Below are 22,515 nucleotides of genomic sequence, written 5' to 3'. Positions count from 1 at the left end.
CTATACTGAACATCAAGGGGAAGCATGATGATTTTCTCATATAAGTAAATATGCATAACAAGTCATATAATTGCTTTAACTTGAATTGTGGTTTTGTAACACATCTTGAACATACATACATAATACTTGAGCTGTTACCAAGGTAACTAATGTTTTATACATGATATCAAACTGACAAAGTTGTTCAAGGGAAACAATAGAAGCCTGAACTAGGAATGTCACCGAATGTAACAATCACATTTTGAACAAATAGTACTAAATTAACAATAATCACTCAGTTTAATCTTTGCTGATTATATAAAATAAAATGTTGCCATTTAAATCTAAAAATGTTCAGTATATACCATAAAATGGCAATTTATGAATATGGAAAGGGAACTTGTAATCATTAATCACAATAAGTGAATTTGTTGTTTTTAACCTATAATTTCACTCATTTTATAATAAGAAATGACAGATATGAAAACTCTTATGTGTAGGAAATAGGGGGAAGAGGGATGCACTGATAATTTAAATGCACTAACTTTCATTAATGTTTATATAAAATAAACTTGATGCTTTAAGTATGTTAGCAACAAACAAAGTGATTACTTAAATGCTGGCAAACAATGAAATATAACTTCTGATATATCCAGTAAAATACATTGTATTATAAATATTAGGTATAAATATTATTACCATCTGTTTATATTAAGTAATAAGTTTTGAAAGACTTCATCAATAAGGGTGAATATGTTAAATAACTGTCTGATAATCTTTTACTGAGGTTTTATATATGATACATTCTACTTTACTATGATTGAATAGGTTCATAGGTTCATAGGTTCATAGGTTAGTACTAGGCTAACTGCTCTTGCGAGCCATTTTAAGCCTAGCCAGTTATCCCCTGTGAGATTCAAACCCTGTATCTTGTGTTTGTAAGGCAAACACCTTAACTATTAGGCCACCCTCCCAATAATTGCTTGTCATCTATCTTTCGTGTAAATATTAACTGCTTATACAATAAGAAGACATTTATATTATATTAGAACTCTGTCTAATCTACAATAGTACTATATCTGTTCAAAATAATATAAAAATAATCTGATGGACTTAGGTTTATCCATCAGATTAGGAATGACTTTCATTCCATAGCTAGTGCAGATCTTAGTTTTGTTAACATTTATTAATTTAAATTTGTAATTTCAGAAAAACATTTTTAGTATGCCTCACCAAAACATTACTTTAGTGGTAAACACTCAAAGTATAAAACTGATAATTTCCTTTAAAAGCTCAAACATATACTTTATAGTTATCAGAGAATTGTTTAATAGTCACAATAAAACAAAAAATACATAGTATAAACAACCTAAGATGGATTTAACTTTATTATTTGTAAATACCAATGGCTTGAACAATCCTAGCAAGAAATCAAATCTACTGAAATATTTAAAACTGAACAAAGCACAAATTGTCTTCCTTCAAGAAACTCATTTCAAAACAAATGGCAATTACAAATGGAATCCTAAGGAATATATGATATTGAAGCAATCCACTTATAAGACAAAGACAAAAGGGGTAACAATTTTATGGAAAACAAATGTGATTAACCCAGAAATCATTTATAAGTATGAAGATAAAGAAGGCCTTACGGCATTAGTAATAGTTAAATATAATAACATAATATGCACCATAGCCAATCTATAAAGGTTCCCAACCATTGGATCAGAAACTGTTAAAAAACACTTGGATTTCATTTCCATTAATTATAAAGACAACGTAATATTAAGAGGAGATTTTAACTGTATAGCTGATATTTCTGAAACTGCAAATAAAAGATCGCTGCATACATCTGCTGTATCAAAAGCTTTAAACAAGCGGATAGAATCATTTAATCTTGTAGATGCTTTCAAATTTAATTAAGATAAATCTTCGTTGTTTTCCCATCAAGATCACAGATTTGGTACCCAAACTAGGATAGATAAAATATTTGCTGCCTGTGACTTACACTCTAAAATCATTAATTTCTCAATCACTCCCTGACCCTTATCAGACCACAATTCATTGATACTAAAGCATAAAAATGGGTACAAACCATTAATCTTTAACTCCAGAATTCCAGCATATATAACTAAAATTAAAGAGTTCAAAACCTGGTTATTATTTGAATTACAGTTCTTCTTAGATATTAATTACACCACAGAGATAAATAAAATAATGATATGGGACTCATTAAAAGCTTATATATATGGTAAAGCCCTAACTTGGTATAAAAAAATCAGAGAATGGAATTCTGATTTAATAGCTCTACAATCCAAACTTTTGTCAGTAAAAGCTGAAAAAAATCAAAATCATTTGGGGATGAAAAAGAAAGTAGAAGTATTAAACAATAAATACTACAAAATTCTAACACATAAAACTAGTTTAGCTTTAGAAAAACTAAAAACTAATACCTTGGCCACTTTTCCCAAATATCTACATAATTTATCCACAAGAATCAAAATGCAATCAAAAACTAATAACCTTAAAAGTATCTTCCATGAAAAGAAAGGGAAAAACATCTTGGATATAGGTGACATTATTGATGTCTATAGAAATCACTATATGGAATATTTCCAAAAAGAAAATATGCATATTGATCAATTAAATCTAGATAAAAAGTGTTCTAATATAAAAAAACAGAAAAATTAAAACTAGATCTGCAAGCACCCATATCCTACAAAGAAATTACAGATACAAAAAAATAGGGTAAAATAATAAAGCTGTAGGTATAGCTGGCATAATTATGGAAATATATAAACTTTTTCCTTCAAAGATACTACCCCTCTTCCATAAAACTCTATTAGAAATTCAGTCACAATCTTTAATACCACCCTCTTGGAGAGATTCCTTAATCGCACCAATCCTAAAGGAAAATAAATCCCCAAACCTATGTACCTCATATAGACCTATATCATTATTAAATAATGACTATAAGATATTTATGACAATATTAACTAACAGAATGAAAATACCACTACCCAAAACAATAAATAATGATCAAACTGGATTTATATATCATAGACACACACATGACAATATTAAAAGGATAATTTCTCTTATAGATTATGTTACTAAAGAAAATAAAGAAATGCTCATAATTGGCTTATAGAGAAAGCTTTTGATTTCCTAAATTGGGACTATTTATTCAAAATTCTGACGTTATTTGAATTTCCTCCTTCCTTTGTTCATCTACTAAAGAATATATATATATATATATATATATATATATATATATATATATATATACAAATAATTTAGCGTATGTTAAGCTAGGTCCTTTCACCTCTGAATCTATACATATAACAAAGGGTACGAAACAAGGATGTCCCTTCTCACCAAATCTATTTGCTTTGGCTATTGAAATATTGGCAGATTCAATATGTAACAATACAAAAGTCAAAGGAGTAGATGTTTATGAACAATACAATTCTAAATAATGCTCTTTGCTGATGACATATTATTAACATTATCCAATACAACAGAGACATTACAAGAATTAGATATTTTAATTGACACATTTTACAGGACTTCAGGACTCAATTTCAATAAATCAGAATCATTTTTTTTATTTTTAAATAAAAAAAAGAATTGCAGATGAAGGGGAATCACATTATAGGGAAACAAGAATCTACCTTAAAATATCTAGGAAGTGAGTTATGCAAGGATAATAATGAATTAGTCTAAAAAACTACAATAATATCATCAATATAATTAAAATCTCTGTGGAAAAGTAGAACAAAATAATATTAACATTTGAAGATAGACTACAGTTAATAAACATGGTTTTACTACCCAAGATACTATATATAGTTTTGGTAATACAACTGTTACCAGAAAGGAATATACTCAAAGAAATAAACTCATGCCTAATACAATTTTTATGGTTTCCCAAAAGAAACAGAATAGCTTTAATACATCATATTAGACCATGGAAACAGGGAGGATTAAACTTTCCTGATATAGAAACATATACAAAAGCATCAATATCTAAAACAATGTCAGATTGGATAAGTCCAAATTATTCTGCAAATTGTAAAGAATTACTGACTGTAATATCAATAAATTAATTTGATTTACAAAAAAAATTCAAATAACATATAAAAACAATTTGCCATGGCACATATGTATTTGTATGCAATATAACATAACTAAGACCACTAAAACTCATATGATTAATTATTATATTGACTCATTTAGGAAAATTATTAATGCAAATATAGATTTAAAAATCTGGTCTGATCTTTTAACACCATTCATAGTTACAAAGAGCTATCCTCATAGGTTCATAGGTAGGTACTAAGCTATTGGCCCAAGGGCCTACGTAAGCCTAGCCAATAAAGTTCCCTGGCTTACACCACCCAAGAAAGTTATTTTCCTGTGCCACTGTTGAGCAGAGACACAGAAGTGATCCCTGGGGTGTATTTTCTATTTCCCATCCACTCATCAATATTTTTCTAGAAGAGTGCTAATAAAGAACTTTGCTTGACATAAATGGGTAGCCTGTTCCAGAGTATGAGAAGTCTCTGGGACAGGAATCTATCCCTCCAGCATGTCCTGTTTATTGTTGTGACAAGGTTTAGGTCCCTAGAGTATGTAGCTTGGAGGGATTGGGATTTCTTTAGGTGTAGCATGTCCAACAGCTCTGGGTTTGACATGCCTTTATATGTTAGGCAGAGATCACCTCGGAGTAGGCGATATGCTATGGAGTAAAGCTGGAGTTTTCTGAGACGGTCAGTGTAGGGCATTTGTTTGAAGCCAGTAATCCTCTTTGTGAGGTACTTCTGTGGCCGTTCCAACTGCTGCAGATGTCTTGTAAGGTACATTCCAAAAGGGGCGTTGTACTGTATAATGGGTCTAATGAGTGTCGAGTAGAGGGGAACAATGACCTCTTTTTTCCTGGATGAGAACCCTTTTATGATGAGGTGTGCCACGTAGAAGGACTTCCTGACTACTGTGGTGATGTAACTATCAAAGGAGAGACTACTCTCCACCTGGGTCCCAAGGTCTCTTATCACACATTCAGTGTTAAGTAGATTGCTGCCTATGTGATAGTTCATTGGTACAGAGTTTCTACCAAAGGGGATGACACTGCACTTTTTGGCATTGAGCTTGAGGCCATGGCTCTGACACCAGGCATTTGTCTCAGTGAGGCCCTTCTGTAGGATGTCCACATCATTTGGGGACTTGACTATGACTCCTAGTTTGCAGTCATCTGCGAACTTCATTAGCCAGAGGCTTTCTGTGTTAGCCTGTACTTCAGAGAAGTAGATACCAAACATAAAATATACAGAGAAATAATTAATTCCTGGGAACAGAAAGGATTTGTTTGTTGGTTTCAATGTATCAAAGAACTAAAAGTTCTAGATATGCAAACAATAGAAACAACATACAAAATTCCACAAGACTGGTCAACTATGCAAAGCATTCTGATGTATTCGCAAGATTTATGCAGAATAATTAGTAATTATTCATTTAAAGAAACATCTAATCTTACAAAATGCCTATGTGAAATCATATATAATGATTATGACATGAAAAATAGTATTTCAAAATTTTACAAGATATTGATAAATTATAAAATAACACCCAAATCTTCATATTGGAATTATATAACAAAAGGACATTCATTACAGCTAACTGTAGAAATTAAATCAAATATTTTATTATCAATAAAACATACATCTTTTACAGAAAACTAGAAAGTTTTTAATTGGAAATGCTTGCACAGAGCATTCTTAACTCCAGATAGAATTACTAAAATTAAGTCTTCCACAAAGGGAATATGTTGGCAGTGTGAGCAAATACACAATGCAGATTGGAATCACATTTTTTTCGACTGTGTTAAAGTTAAGCCATTTTGGAATGGTATTAAAAACTTTTTACAAGCTTTATTTAATGAATCATTTAACTTATCTAAAGCTCTAGTATTATTAAATGTGTAAGAAGGTCCTCATTTTAATGTGTCAAATATGTATTTACTATGGACAATACTTGCAAACTCAAGGAAGTGTATAACAAGAAGATGGAATACAAACACAATACTGACTTTGAAAGACTGCTACAGCCTACTGAAGACCACAGCATTGTTGGAAATTAAAATTAAAGAATTAAGGATTCATCTTAAGCTATTTATTAACAATACATGGGAAAAAGTCTTATCATTGATTGACACTTTACAATAACTGAACAGATGCACACTGATAACTGGATTGTTATTCCTATAAAATAGCTGTATATATTGAGCATTGTTATAGTGTTAGGCTGATGTAACTAGGGTACGTAGTTATTAAGATGTTATATACAAATACTATGGAATTTATTCAACTGTATTTGAAAAATAAAAAAATCATAAATATTAATGCTTCAAATCCATCTAATCAAGAAAAAATACATGAAACTCTAAACTTTCAAATACTTCACAAATACAGATAACATATTTTTAGAAATTCTGCATGACAAACTCACAACAATCACAAGTATTCATGTTTAACTTTCATTTCAAAATAAAGGATTAGCAAGTTACTTTAAACAGTAAATAACTTACTAAATATTGTAGGAAGACAGTAACTAAGCATAAGTAGAGATAAAACAATGATTCCTACATTTCATATGTGGATGTTTTCTCGGGTTTTCATGTCTTATTTTATATAAAGCTTTCTACCAATTTTTAAAGTAGACCTAACAATAAATCTTGCGTTGAAAGAGTGCCAGTGAGGTGTGATAAGAATATAGCCAGTAAAAATGTTAATGATGTGTTAATTGTTTAGTGACATTCCAATACTTTCTTTTGTGTAGACAAAACAGCCATTTAGAATGCAACTTAGCATACATTTTTTGCTGTCATTTTAAATTCCAGGTTTAGTAGCACAGCTCAAAACCATATTGAGAACTTTAAATGTTTATTTACTTAAGTTTCATCATATTGATATTTTACATTTAATGATAAGTTTGGTATAACTGATTAAGCTCTTTTTGGAATAAATTAGCTTCACTTATATATGTAACTTAAAAGAAGTATATTTGAAATAAGTAATAAATATGATTTACCTTGTAAAAAGTAATATTATTATCTGATCCTTGCTATCCATATACTTATTTGTGTTACAGAACAAATACTACAATGAGAATGAAGTGATGTTTCATTTATTTTTCATTTTTACTGTAATTGTCTTTAACTGACCACCTATTCCTTGTTGCATTTCTTTTGAGAAATATAGACAAACTCCAGTCCATTTCATTTATTGTTTTTCAATAATTTTATTCCTCTGTATAAACTCCAAAGCATCTTCCAAAATGTTAAAAATCCTCTGCCCTTCTGTAAGATTATTATTATTATCATTATTATTATTATTATTACTATTATTATTATAACAAAATGTGTGCTTTAATATTGTTTTTCTTTGAGTCCTTCCTAAGAGATACACATGCTTTCCTTTTTGACATAACTGAAGTTGAATAATCATTGTCAAATCATATAATGTTTTCTTTTATTTTAACTGGATGATTAGTCAATGCTGTTTTTAAAACAATATATTTGACTTGGCTGGAAAAGAATCTAACTATCACTGATCTATGTAGGTAGATTTTTCTTAACTGATGTATTGGAAAGTGATCTGTGTGCCCTCTTAATACCAAAGGAAAGAGCTTCAGGCAGGTTCAATGTCTTATGCAGCCAGGTATTTAAAAATTGACTCATACTGTCTCCTTCCTCTTTCTCTGGGATGCCATAAATCCTAATGGTTGTTCCTTTTGTATCTGTTTACTAGAGCTTCTATTTTTCCCCAAAATAAGTTATTTTGTTTCAGGAGAAAATCAGCATTATTCTCACTGTCAGTCATTCTTCCATCTAAATCAGTCATCACCTCTTCTATATTTGAAATTTGTGAAGATTGTTGTTTAAGAGCTTCCCTCAGCACTCCCACCTGTTTTTTAAATTCCTCCTTAATATTGTCTATTTTGCTTTCCAGTTTATCCATCTTTATAGAAAGTTAATTTACGTTGCTGAGTATAGAATACATGACTCTCTTCATTGTATTGTCCTGTATACTGGGTTTACAGTGACTCATTCTGATGGAATTAGTTTCTTGATAGGAAAAAGCAATGAAGAAGGTTTCAAACTTAATTTTTCTTGTAGTAGTTTATTCAGAAGTAGTTTAATTATATATCCATCAAGTTTTGAAACATATTCTTTGAAATTTTCTTTAAAAATTCTACCAGAGATGTTAAACTGAAGCAAAACTACAGTGCTGTTAACTGCTCACCATCTTGGCCATCCCCTCAAGCCTAAGCTTTTTGGTAGAATCAAATTTATATCCTTGCATTTCAAACACATATATCTCGGAACCATATGAGTTACTAAAGAAGTGTAAATGGCAAACTCTTCAGCACAAACTATTTTTATAGTGGTAGTATTTTTTTAGGCTCTATGTTTTAAACTGGATTTTATAAGTCAGAGTAAACATACTAGGTATTAAGAATGTGATATTTTGTAAACAACTTAATATCTCAGCAAACACTCAAGTTTCACATATATTGTTAGTAGGACATTGTTCATCCAGCTGAGAGCTTTCATATACAAGTGAAAAAACAATAAACCAAGCTTTCATATACAGCTAAGAAGTTCTGTCTGTGCTACTTGGTTATTTAGAAAAATATTTAGAAAAAGCATGACATTTATGATAATGTAAATAAATATATGAACAACAATTAATATTGCCTTACCTGCACTAGACAAAGGTCAGATATCGGGTCTACCTGACAACGTCGATGATGAGAACACCAACACCAGAAGATCGAAAACTGAAATGACCGACAGATGAAAACCCCGACGCTGAGAACACCGACATGTGAAAAGGCTGTGTAAGTATGTGGTAGTGATGGACGTTAGGGTTAGGGTGCGAGTAAGGTAAGTGTGCGATACTGACGGACTCTAGGGATAGGGGTGGGTTAAGTGAGTTAGGGTTAGGGCGCGGGTTAGGTGAGTGTGCAATAGTGACAGTCTTTAGGGTTAGGGGTGGGTTAAGTGAGTTAGGGTTAGGGCGCGGGTTAGATGAGTGTGTGATAGTGACAGTCTTTAGGGTTAGGGGCGGGTTAAGTGAGTTAGGGTTAGGGCCCGGGTTAGGTGAGTGTGCGATAGTGACAGTCTTTATGGTTAGGGGCGGGTTAAGTGAGTTAGGGTTAGGGCGCGGGTTAGGTGAGTGTGCGATAGTGACGGACCCTAGGGTTAGGGTTTGGGTTAAGGTTATAGATAGTTGTGTATGTAGGGTTTAGTGTGGGTTTGTAAGGATTTTGGTGTGCTTGTGTTGTGTGTGTGCTTTTTGGACAGGGGATTTGTTTTGTTTGTTGATTGTCGGGATTGTGGTGTGTCGGGCATGTGAGGTTTCGTGTTTGTGAACTTTCGGTTATGTGGTGTCAGTGATTTCGTTGTCGGTGTTGTAGTGCGTCGATGTTGTCAGGTAGACCCCAGATATCAACACACATATATTAATAGGTTCATTGGTATTTACCAGGCTAACAACCACAAGAGCCTTTTTAAGCCACGTCATGCATCCTGAATCTCTGAAAAGTTATGACACCCTTGATAAGTGTAAGCATGGGACTGGGAAATGAACCATTTATAGGCTACCTGTTTGCATTAGAGACATAGGGGCCAAACCAGGGATGAATTTCTGGTTTCCCATCCAATTTTCCAAGTTACACCTGAATTAGGTTAGGGAGGAACTCTGCTTCACATGGATGAGGAGCTTGTTTCATAGATGGGGTAGTCTCTTGGATACATATCTATCTCTCCAGTAGGTCCCATTTATATCATAGACAAGATTTAAGTCTTTAGAATGGGTAATTCTGGTAACGTTTGTTTTGTGGATATGCAGGAGGTCCATCAGAGTGGGGTCTGATAATGCCCTGTATGCCAGGCATAGATCTCCCTCAAAAGCCTATAGGAAACAAAATACAGGGATAGGCCCTTGAGGTGGTCAACAGAGAGCATATTACTTATGCCCTGTATTCTTTTAGTGAGGAACCTTTGTGGATGTTCCAGCTGTTGGATATGCCTGGTTAGGTACATACCAAAGGGGGCATTGTACTCAATGATAGGTCTGATGAATGCTGACTACAGTAGAACAATGACTTCCTTGGACTTAGATGTCATAACTTTGTTTATAAGTTGCACATAGAATGATTTCCTCACCACTGTAGGCACGTGATGATCAAAGGCTAGATTACTATCTGTTTGTGTCCCTACGTCCCTGATTACTGGGTCAACTCTAAGGGGTGTTTTGTCAATATGAGAGTTACCAGGGATGGATGACTTCCCAAAGGATGCTATCATGCATTTCTTGGCATTTAGTCTTAGTCCATGGCTCTGACACCAGTTGTTTGTCTGTGTCAGCCCATCCTGGAGAACATTTGTGTAAGTATGAGATTTAATCACAGCTCCTAATTTGCAATCATCTGCAAATTTAGTCAGCCAGAGACCACTGACACTGGCCTTGACTTCTGAGAAGTAAATGCCAAAAAGAAGCGGTCCAAGGGCTAATCCCTGAGGGACTCTACTTGTGACTGGCCTCTTTGTAGAGGTGGACTCTTCAATTCTAACTTCCTGGGTCCTGTCTGTGAACCAGTTGGCTATCCACTGGGTAACATACGGGTTTGTTCCTAACCTCTTGAGTTTGTCAGCAATGCCTGAGTGGGGTATTGTGTCCAATGTCTTCGCCAAGTCAAGGTAGGCAATGTGAAAAATGTTGCCCTCATCCATTGCTTTGTTGACCTTCTCAAATAAGTCCACCAGGTTAAGAACGCATGTTCTGCCGTTGATGAAACCAAACTGGGTTGGGTCCAGTGTCTGAAGGTTTCCTATATCTCTGTTGATCATCTCCATGATAATTCTTTCTATGGCTTTACATACAAGACTAGTGAGACTTATGAGTCATTAGTTTCCAGGATCTGTAGATGACCCACCTTTGTGCAGAGGGATGACTGTTGCCTTTCTCCATTCATGAGGCATGAAGCCTGCTTGGAGGCTACAGTTAAACAGTAATTCCAGAGCCCCTGACAGGTCATGTTTCATGCTATTTAGAAGGCATTCTGAGATATTGTCTGAGACCACTGATGCAGTGTTCTGGGTCTTAGAGAGAACATTAAGGACCTGTTCCCTAGTGACAGAAACATTATCTTCCCTTCCCTGTCCAGAGTGCATGCCAGTGTGTGTGTTTGATATGTTTGGTACTGTGTAAGCTTTATGATGAAATCATTTAATACTTTATATGCAGAATGGTTTTGAAATTATTAGTGCAAAAATGAGCAAGCAATATCTGATGCCTAGAGGCATCATTAGGATCTAACTGCAGAAATGCCTACAGGTGTCATTCGGCTGTAATGAGTCAAAATCACAAGTGAATTATTAATGCTAGAGACTATAGTTGCTTTTCATGGATCACTGCCAATAACCTTCCCTTCCCTCTCCAGAGTGCATGCCAGTTTGTGTGTCTGATAATACACATCTGTCAGTCTTCTCTTTCTGCATACTAGTATGTTATGGCCATGGTCCCCAGCCACATGTGGATACTACGTGATTTTTAACAATAGCCCATCCACCTTTGGCGTGCTGCCCTCTCTAGTCAAACAGAGTTACCCAATGCCTATGCGTAGCTTGTAGATTCAGCTACCTTCTCAATGGTGAATTTTTTATACATTGTTGCTGAATAATGTTCACATGCTACTTACCCATCATATTGGGATCCCTGGATGTAAGTAAGACATGATCACCCCCACTGCCATGACTCACTTGCACCTCCCTCATCAGCCAAAAAGACTACTCAGTGGCGGATTTAGGCCTGGGCGCAGGGGCGCGCGCCACCCCCTTTTTAAAGTAGTGAACATCCATGGCATGAAAAAAAAAAAAAAAAAAAAAAATATTATTGTTGTTGTGTGAAAATGTACATTCAAGAGTGTACATTTTCCATTTCAACAATGGCAGATTTACCAGCGGTGCTAAAGTGCCCCATTATTACCATTAATTTGGAGATGCATTTTGCTCTTCAGCCTTGCCGTTTGCCAGTTTATATTTTTGTTTTTGCTTTGCAAGGGTATCTCCTGTAATACAATTGAACTGAGTGGCTTAGTTCCTTGTCAGCTGATTCCCATGGTCCAATCATGTTCCAGAAGCCAGAGTAATCCGAGCAATTTCAGCTGAGTCATTCCTCAAGTTACTTCAGTAGATGTGTGCGTGTGTGTGTGTGTGTGTGTGTGTGTGTGTGTGTGTGTGTGTGTGTGTGTGTGTGTGTGTGTGTGTGTGTGTGTGTGTGTGTGTGTGTGTGTGCTCCATCCATGGACTGATGAGGGAAATTCCTCCAGCTGCTTCTGAAAGTTTTCCCCTAGCTTTTCACTCAACTGTAAGTACTTCACTGAGCCAAAAATCGTTAAAAAAATAAAAAAACATTCCTTGGCTTCATACTGAAATGTTCAGCAGTCATAAAAAATAAAGAGCGGACATTGCTCTTTTCCCTTAAACTTATCTTTGTCAAATCCCCCACACCACCGAACATATAAATACCAACTCTGAAAATGAAGCATTCTGAGAAAAGGCAGTCACAGTCATGTCATTTAATCTCCTAGTTTCTTTGTTTAGATGTACAGACCTGTGTAGTTTCCTTCTGCCAATCATGCTTTGTGTAATTTTAAGACTTAAAAGGGGGAAATTAAAATAAGATTTATTCATCCACTAATGCTAGGAAGAGAAGTCAGAAGTTAATTAACGCGTAATACTCACGGTTTTTTGTATTTGCGTAATGGGCTAATTAAACTGCTTTCTTGGTGAATAAAGTTTTGAAATGAAATAATGATAAAGAAGGGTCAAAGTTGGAGGATTCCAAAACTAATCAAATTCATTTATAAACTCTATGGAAGAACATGTTTTGCGTCAACATATTTATTCTGAAAAAGAAAACTACAATGTTTGCAGTTACTAACATAAGGGATGGGAGGGACTGAGGACAATAAAGCACAAGAACAAGAGAGCTATGCTGATGAATGGAATGACAGAATGCTCCACATATAGCGGAACACAACTAGTGTGTGTGCTACAGACAACACAGATGGACATGTAAGGAGTGCGTTTATATGTGTGTGTGTGTGTCTGTGTGAATGAAAGAGAGACACTACATTCTCAACTGTCCAGATTTTTGCTTCATATTTTTGATCTATTCCTCATAAAATTTCTGATTCTATGGCAAAACACTTGGATGATCTGAAGATTGAAGTCATTAAATGACATACATTTGAGTTTCAGACTTCATATCCTTCAGGAAAATGCATACCAAGACAAATCTTGTTTTTCTAGCAACTTTCTACATTTAACAGAGCAATATTTAAAATCTGCCTCTCCCCCATTATGTCAGGCTTTGTTCAGATTTTTGTGCTAAGAGGTTGAGAGGTATGGTCCAGATTTTCACCTCATATTTTTGGCCTGCCCATGGTGGTGCTGCGGTGAGCGCGTTCGCCCCTCTGGTAAGACATTGTCCTGTTCGATTCTCAGCAAAATCTACTGCCAATCATTAGCAGACCGGAGTTCCGCTGTGGCGACCCCTAGACACAACAACAACATTTTTGGCCTGCTCCTCATAAAGTTTGTGATTTTTTTGGATTTTTGTGTCAAATCAGTGAGGACTGAATTCACTAAATAATGACAGACATTTGAGTTTCAGACTTTGCTCTTCAGAAAATGTATGGTAACACAAGACATTTTATTCTAGCAACTTTCTAAGTTTTATGACAGCAATATTTAAAATGTATCCCTATTGTTCAGACTTTGTAAATGCCCTAAATAGGGATAGCAAATGGTTAATTTACCCCAACCATCAAGCTGCCAGGTGCATTTCTCAAATAATTGAGTTTCAGGAGCACTTCTCAAGGAAATGTGTTTCAGGTGCATTTTTCAATTAATTGTGAGCTTAAAGTTTACTACTGCTCATGCTAAATCTGTTTACAATATGCAACTGATTTGATTAGCAAATGCTATTACTATTGTGCTGTATACTCTGTTTGATTCTCAGCTAAAGCTTCTTCTGTGTGGAGACATGCATGAATCTTTGTTGAAGGTTGTGCATCAGAGCTAAATCTGCTGCCAATCATTAGCGGACAGGAGTTCGAAAAGCTGAAAGACACAACAACATTACTATTGTGCTGTAGAGTTGAAAATAATTGTTAGTAGATGCAGAAGGCTATGGGTTCTACTCCCAAAGCATGTAGATGGATTGCTGATACTGTGTGGGGCATCAAGGGGGGTGAGGTGCTGCAGTCCTCAGTATGTCCTCCTTTGGATGATTTGCCTAGTTATGGACCTGTTTTCAGTTTGCCATCCATTCCCTATTGCAATATTACCAGCTTAACATTTTTTAATGTAATGTAGTCAATTTATTCTTCAAGAGCAGTGGGTACTGAATTTGTAGATGAAACAATAAAATACAAAGTTGTTTGCTAGCAGCAACCTCTTCATTAGTTACAGAATATCTTTAATGTGGAATTATTCAGATGACTTTTACTTCTGCAGAGATTGTGCATACTGACTGACATTAGTGGATTGTAATGATAGAAGTTTCAGTGGCCTTTTATGGTTGAAATGTTCTGAATTGAGCAGTTTTGTCAATATTGGTTCATTTTTATTTTTTATGTATTTTTTATTTTACATTTGTTGACCAGGATAGTCCGACTGGATACATGTCCATTTTTGGCAGAGACCCGGGGAGAAAAGCTCCAAAGGTGGTTACATATGCAATCATCACAATGTACAGATAGAACAGGAGTCATCATAACATTATACAGATATAACACACTTTACAGTCCCGTTAAATTTATACAGTCTAACAAACTTCTAATCTGGCTTAACAAATAAAGATATTTGAATTCCATTTACAGACATATTATTAGTACACCAGTATGAATAAAGATTTAGTCAAGCTTGGAGCAGGGACATATCTATTGCGACTTGAAATACTCCTTGAGAGCTGTTTTAAATTGAGATAGGGTGGTATCTAAGGTAATGTTAGCAAGAAGTAAGTTCCAAATTTTGCCAGCAGAGTTGGCGAACAGGGAGTCACCAGCTGAGTTGTTGGATTTGATGGTTTGCACTACCAATCTATTAGATTACCAGAGTGATCTGGAGTTGGAGTGGGAATAGATGATAATTTTCAGGGCAGGTGTATTTTCTGGTTGGTTAAGTGCTTTGTGAGCCACAATGAGTAGATTATACTGAATCTGCCTTGGTAGCTCTAGCTATCCGAGATAATTTAGATTTTTACAATGATGTGTTCTATAGGGTAGACCAGTTGCAAATCTAGCTATGTTATTATAGCAGCTTGAGAGTTTAATATCAGTTTTAATTAGGTTGACAAGTAAAGGGGAAGCATAGTAGAGTGTAGAGAGTAGATGGGAGTGGGCAATGTAAGTCCTCTGTTAATGGTTTTGATTGTTTTGTTGACATGCACATCAAACTTAAGATTGTTATCAATAATAACTCCTAGCAGTTTTGTATGGGCATGAGATTATGGTACCATTATTAGCCTTAATGGAGAGAGATAGGATCTTTGGGTGGGGTGAAATGTAGGAGCTTTGTTTTGTTAGGATTTAGAATCAGACAGCGAGCGGCAAGCCAATTATCTACTAGGTTAAAAGTACTTTGAGTTATTGATAGCAGCTCTGTTTGCAAGGTGCCAGTGCAGATCAACGTTGAGTCGCCTGTGTATTGAATACAGATGGCTTCAGGGATGACTGTGTGGAGGTCATTGATAAAAATGGAAAACAGAATTGGTCCCAAGATAGACCCCTGTGGGACACCTAGGGTATTGGGTAGGAGGTTTGAGAGTTTATTCTGCCATAAGACAGATTGTTGTCTATTGTGCAGGTAGGATTCAAACCATCGAAGAGAGTGATTGCCTAGAGACATTGTTGCCAGGGTGTTGATGAGAAGATGGTGGCTGACCATATCAAAAGCCTTGGAGAGGTCAAAGAAAATGGCTGAGGATAACTTGAAGTTGTTCCTGTTATAGATTATTGCATTAGAGAAGGAGAGGAGAGCTGTGGTGGTACTATGATATGGCCTGAAGCCATGCTGGGAGTTAGACAGTAGGTTATTTTGGGTTAGAAAGTACAGAAGTTGTTTATGGATGCATTTTTCCATGATTTTTGCCAGAGGTGATAAGATGGCTATGGGTCTATAATTGGATAATTCAGTAGATTTTCCACCTTTATGGAGGGGTATGACATGATATATTTTCCAGATAGAGGGGACTGAGGCTTCTGATATGGACTGATTAATTAGAATGGAAACGGGGTACGCTATGGTATCAGCAGCTTTTTGCAAATATTCAGCTGGGCGAAGGTCTGCAGCTAGGGTAGTAGGTTTTAATTTTTTGAGTAGTAAACTAATAAAAGATGTAGAGACTGGTCAGAAGCTAAAGGAGGGCTGGGAGTGCTATCCAGTGGGTTAGAGGAGTTAAGCAATGGCTTGGATAGTTTCAGTAAAGAAATTATTAAAGGTGTTAGCAACATCCGCTGGTAGTTTATCAGTAGAGGCTGAGGGAGGTGGAGTGGTGGTTTGACCTGGGTGCAGTAATTTATTTATCCCTGCCCAGAATTTTTGGGGGTTATTTTGGTTTCCTTGTTGGAGATGGAGGTAGTAGTTTTTTTTTTTTTATCTAATAGAATGGATCGTTTTATTTCATTTCTTAGTTGTCTAAATTTGGTTTGATTTAGGGGTCTTTGTAGCCCGCATGCCTTGTTTCTGACTATGATTTTTGATTTAGTTTCTTTAGAGAGCCATGGGTCAGCTTTTGTTTTTACCCTAGTGGAACGAGCGGGAGCATGGGATTCGAGGATGGTAAGGAATTTATTGTTAAAGTGGGAGATAGCTTCATCTAGGGGCAAAAGTGCTTTAGGGCAGCCCAGTTGCATGCCTTAAGTTCGTCCTGGAACTTACTAGGATTGAAGCTTTTACTATTTCTTATTGTTCTGTAGATGGGCTGATGGGAGTAATTAGATTTGTGCTTGCAGATAAAGGTGAGAAAGTGATTGCTGAGGTCATCGGGGATGGCCTCTGATGAATACATTTGGGGGTGGCTATTGATTAGTATCCAATCCAGTATACTATCTTTTTGATTAAGTTTCCCATCCTGGTGGGGGGTGGATATAACCTGTGTGAATCCATACAGGTTTACATGGGTGGTAGGAGATTGAGAGGAACAAGTCTCACAGTCAGTGTTAAGATCTCCTAGCACAATGGTTTCCTGTGGATAGTTGCTAGCTAACCATTGGATGATGCCTTCTAGTGTATTGGTATTATTCCCTGGTGGAATATACACGCAGACTATATTCATGCATTTGTTTTTGTTAATTTGGAGCTTGGTAGCAATTATTTCTGCCTTATTGACCTGGGGTGTTTGAATGGGGTCTGAGGTAAAATTTAGTGTAGATTTGAAGAGTACAGCTACCCCCCCCCCTTCCTGGTTGAGCGATTTAGTCTAAGTATATTATACCCATGTGGTAGAATTTCATTATCTGAGGTTAATGGTTTCAGCCAGGTTTCAGTTAGGCATAAAACATCAGGGGACTGGACTTGTAGGAGGGCATGAAGATTGTGTACTTTGTTATTTATGGTATGAATATTTAGTTGGCAGATCAGGAGGGAGTTGGGGGACTTATTAATAGATAGTGATTCAACTGGGTTAGATGCAATTGAAGTTACCTTATCTAAGGTGGCAGGGCCAGGGTTTGGGTGAATATCTCCATCCATTGCCAGGTTATTGTGTAAACGTTCTATGCATCCATTCATGTATTTGCATTCAATATATATATATCATGCATTCAATGTATATTCATACATTTTTTTTCATTGCTTTCAACATGTTCTATCACATGGTGCTGTATTATAAAAGGAATATAATTTAATACAATCAGGAAGGTGAATTAAAGAACACACAAATGTGTACAAGGGGCCTTTGATTTGAAAACAGCGCAAAAATAAACTTTATCCACCACTGGCCAGATGCATTTTCTTTGAATGTGGGTTTCAATGCCATTTAAATGAATGTGAGTTTCAAGGGCAAAGAAGTTTTAATGCCAAGTCTGTTTTCATTGTTACTGTATTGCTTTGTTTAGCAAATGTCTATCAGTGTTTCTGCTATAAAATTTGAAATAAAAGTTTCAAATGAAATCCAAATATATCTAAGCATTGTAGAAGTAAATCAGAAATCAATATTCACACAGAGAGGTTTGAACAGTGTTCATGGTAACTGGGGAGAAATAGCCAAGTAATGGGACAAAGAATGGCAGTGAGTGTGGCCTGATCCATTACCCTGCCTTGGGCTAATTTGACCATGCTCTGGCTGTGACACCTGCATAATGCAGCTGTTTCATAAGCCTTGATGTCTGTGGTGATAAGAGTTAGTTATTTTTAGTTATTCATTTTAAGTTGTAACAAGGAGTGGAATTATTTTACAAATGGAGGAACTGGATATGTTGAGGGTTGTTTTACTTGGTTCAGTGCATTTTCAAGGGATTGTGAGCTTCAAGGGTATATAAGTTTACTGCTGCTCTTGAGAAGTCTGCTTTCAATGTGCAACTACTTTGTTTAGCAAATGGTCAGAACTGTTGTGCTTAAAATTTAAAAGCTATGTTAGTTGCACAACAGTTAGCATACTTGCTTTTGATAAAGAAAGCTGTAGGTTCTACTCCCACAGCATGTAGGTGGATTGCTGATGTGTTGTAATTGGGGGGGAGGGGTACTGCAGTCCTGAGTGTGTTTTCCTTTGGATGCGATGCCAAATAACTATGAACCTGTTGTCGGTTTGCCATCCATTCCCTTTTGCAATATTATCAGCTTACCAATTTATTTATTTATTTTTTGCAACATAGGAAATTTATTTTTCGAGGGCAGCAAGCACTGAATTCGTAGATGAAAGACTGAAATATAAAGTTGTTTGCTAGCAGCACCCTCTTCATTAGTAACAGATTTCTTTAATGTGGAATTATTCAGATGACCTTTACCTCTGCAACGATTGTGCACATGATATTGGTGGATTGTAATGACAAAAGTTTAAGTGGCCTTCTGTAGTTGAAAGGTTCTGAAATGGGCAGTTTTGTCATCACTGGGTATAACATTTTATTTCATTGCTTACTGGAAAAATGTTCAAAATTACCCACATAAAATGCAGTCCAACAAGTGGTGCTGCATTATACAAGAGATATAGTTTAATACAATCAGTAAGGTGATTTCAAAGAGCACATGCCTGTATGCATGGTCCTATGGTTTGAAAACAGCCCAAAGGTAAACTTTTTTTGCCACTGGTCAAATACATTTTCTTTGAATGTGGCTTTCAATGCTGTTTCAGTTTCAAGGCCAGAGAAGTTTACTGTTAATGTTAAGTCTGTTTTCAGTGTGAGACTGTATTGTTTTGTTTAGCAAATGTCTATCGGTGTTTGTGCTATAAAATTTAAAATACGTTTTAAATCTAAATATCTGTAATCATTGTAGAAGTAAAGAATAAAATAGTATGCATACTGAGAGGTTTGAACAGTGCTTATGGTAAATGGGGAGAAACAGCTAAGTAATGGAACACTGGAATGGCCATGGGGGGTGGTGTGAATGTGTGTCAGCTCAAACATTACCTTGTCTGGGGCCCCATTTGACCATGATCTGGCTATGGAAACCAGAGTAAATGTGAGTTATTTTCCAGGAATATTATGAATATATGTTATTTGCTATTAAATATATTTATCATATAGACATGTTCTGGTACTTACACAGTGCTGGAAAATGTTGCACTGATAGTTGGTGTCTAACTATCTCTGTTTTTGTAGTTATTTACTATTACATTTATTTGTCCATTAAATAAGCAGTACCGTGGCAATAAATTAGTATTTGGGTAGCCTAGGCAGGATGTATGAGGAAGCAGTTGATCATGTCTCATTTAGATGCTCTCATGTGTGTGTGTGTGTGTGTGTGTGTGTGTGTGTGTGTGTGTGTGTGTGTGTTTTATCTGTCTTGTGATAGATGTGGCTTGCCAGGGCAGTGTGAATGCATAAAATTATATCACTGATTTTATCTGTAGACGTACACACTGTTGAGGGTTAAATCTTCTGGAAAGCAGTAGAAACACAATTAACACACAGAATCTAGACAATCAGAGCTTCTTTGGCCCTTCAACCCCACACCACCAGCTGTATAAAGGTTTTTTTCACACATACCTATTAGAGGTCTCCATCTTTACTGGACTTTCTCTAGTCAAAAATCAACCCTTTTCAAAGGTGTTCACATTAAGTAATTATAGGTTACGTGAGAGCTGGGTTGAGTATGGTCCTTATTTCTTTATCTTTCCTCACAATTATGCATTAGAGATTTGTAAAAGTTGACTATTGCTTGTCTAGTGGTTGTATACTGTTCAGGAGAAAGAAATAGTTAAACATCAGACATATACAGGATGCTTGTTTTTGAGGGTAGATGCAAGGAAGAATGCTGTGTATATATACATCTGATGAGAATGAAATATGTTAGGTGAAAGAGGTCATAGGATACTGGGATGCTGATAACCAAGCATTACCCCTGCAGAGTCCATGTGACACAAAATATATGGACTTAGATTTTAGTCTGTCTAGTGAGGAAACTGCTGCATTTTAAGCATGTTAAGTGTTTAGTGAGGTACATGCTGAATCGGGCATTATATTCAATGACTGTCCTAATATGGGAGGGATAAAGTGGGTACTACAACATCATTAGACCATAGTGGGATAATACAAAGGATATGTTGTTTAAGGTTAAAGGATTTCTAACCACCACAGAGGCAAGGGGTCAGTGAAGAGTCTGTTATTAATACAGGCAGCCAAGTCCCAAATGACTGACTGAAAATTAAGCAGATTGTTACATGTAGGTTTTCTCCTTTACCAACAGGGTTTGTGAAATAGTTTATTTTAACAAAGCGTCCTGTGCATTTAAATATATGTTGCTAAACATTTTTATTACCTGTGAAATTGGGACATGCTGTTATTCATGTAGTGGGAGGATAAATGGTTATTTGACTTGTAAACCTGAATACCTTGAAAAGATGAAAAGGAAGACACTGAGGTTTTTAGGTTTAACATGGAGACAAATCCAAGATGAAACTAAAACAGCATTGCTAATAAAAGCTCAGAAAATATTTAGTCAGTAGATATTTAAAGGGAAATATCTGTTTTACTAATTTCATCTATAAGTTTACTACAATTACTAAACTGAGTATTTGCTTTCTGAGATGTTTTCTTAACATCTACTTTCTTGATTGCTGTGTTACTTAAGTAAACTTCACTGTTTCCATAGATATCATTTTTTACTTACAAAAAAATTACTTAAATTTACTATTGTACTCGCTATGGCTAATTTCACCTTCAGTGGGATGCTTTCATAGGTTATACCAATGCATATGCCAACTATACCATGGAAGGAGACTGTGACTTAGCATGGGCAAACCAATCTCTCAGGCATGTGTTGAAAAAAACTTGTGCTATTTGTAAATGTGCTGTGTGCTGCACAGGAAAAAACTATTTCTACTTCCACATCCACAACAAAATCATGAGCAACTGAATGTATATTGCTGTCTTTTCACATATAATGTCAGAACAGCTTAAGGTGATCTTTCCATATCCACCAAGCCCAGTGTCCCACTTTCCCACTCCCACCGTGGTAGTCAATTAACCAGACTGCGCCCCCTCTTTTGTAGATTCCTGAATCCGCCACTGCTACTGTACCATAATGTCTTATCTATAGATATACCTAAGCTCCTATATAACAATATTCATGCTGCCTTCCAGCATGTGCTGGTGCATTATGATGCAACTTATGGAGAAGTCATGACTGTGCTCCTGTACAGTACATATGGAGGCACAAGCCAAGAGAAGCCAGTAATCTATGCTGATATTTAGCTATCAAATGTATACTTTATAGTGCCACGTAGAGTCAAATGTACTTGCAACACTGTGTGCTACAGAAGCAAAGTCCCCCTCCATCAAGTGATAGTATGTTACACTATCACACAGAGAGAAGATATGCCTTAAGAAACGCAACAGTCCCAAAAGTAGCTTTTTATGCCTTTTTCTGAATAACACTTTATCTATGCATTGCATTTAACAGCTATCAATCAATACAGTGATGCGCCCAGTTCCACTACTAAATTCAAAATAACACATCACTACCAGTTTCTAACACAAGCATTTACTCTCTAAACATTAGCTGTTTATGGTAACATGCAGTGTGTAACAGCTATGCAAATGTAACCAATCTCTAACAGTTCTGTGGCATGTTGACACTATGATGTAATAATTGCTATCCGATGGTACAGCAGTACACCAAAGTGTACATTTCTACATATAATGCCAGCTACAGTGTTACATTCTGTATAACTACAGTTTTTGCTTTTATATAACCTTTTCAGCTTTCTCTGTGCCAAACTGACCTGATTTTTCAAGAGTACT

The 22,515-nt window shown here is 35.8% G+C and overlaps 1 protein-coding gene across 1 annotated transcript in view; it reads right to left on the bottom strand.

Annotated features, from left to right (window-relative positions):
• Window positions 1-22,515, bottom strand: part of VWA5B1 (von Willebrand factor A domain containing 5B1) — a 1,382,556-nt gene that overhangs the window by 355,181 nt on the left and 1,004,860 nt on the right. The window lies entirely within an intron of this gene.

The sequence above is a fragment of the Protopterus annectens genome, chromosome 2.part0 (genome assembly GCF_019279795.1).
Source record: "Protopterus annectens isolate FY-2018-M chromosome 2.part0, PAN1.0, whole genome shotgun sequence".
Taxonomy (NCBI): domain Eukaryota; kingdom Metazoa; phylum Chordata; order Ceratodontiformes; family Protopteridae; genus Protopterus; species Protopterus annectens.
The sequence above is the reverse complement of the archived record's forward strand: the minus strand, read 5'-3'. Positions and strand labels throughout refer to the sequence as shown.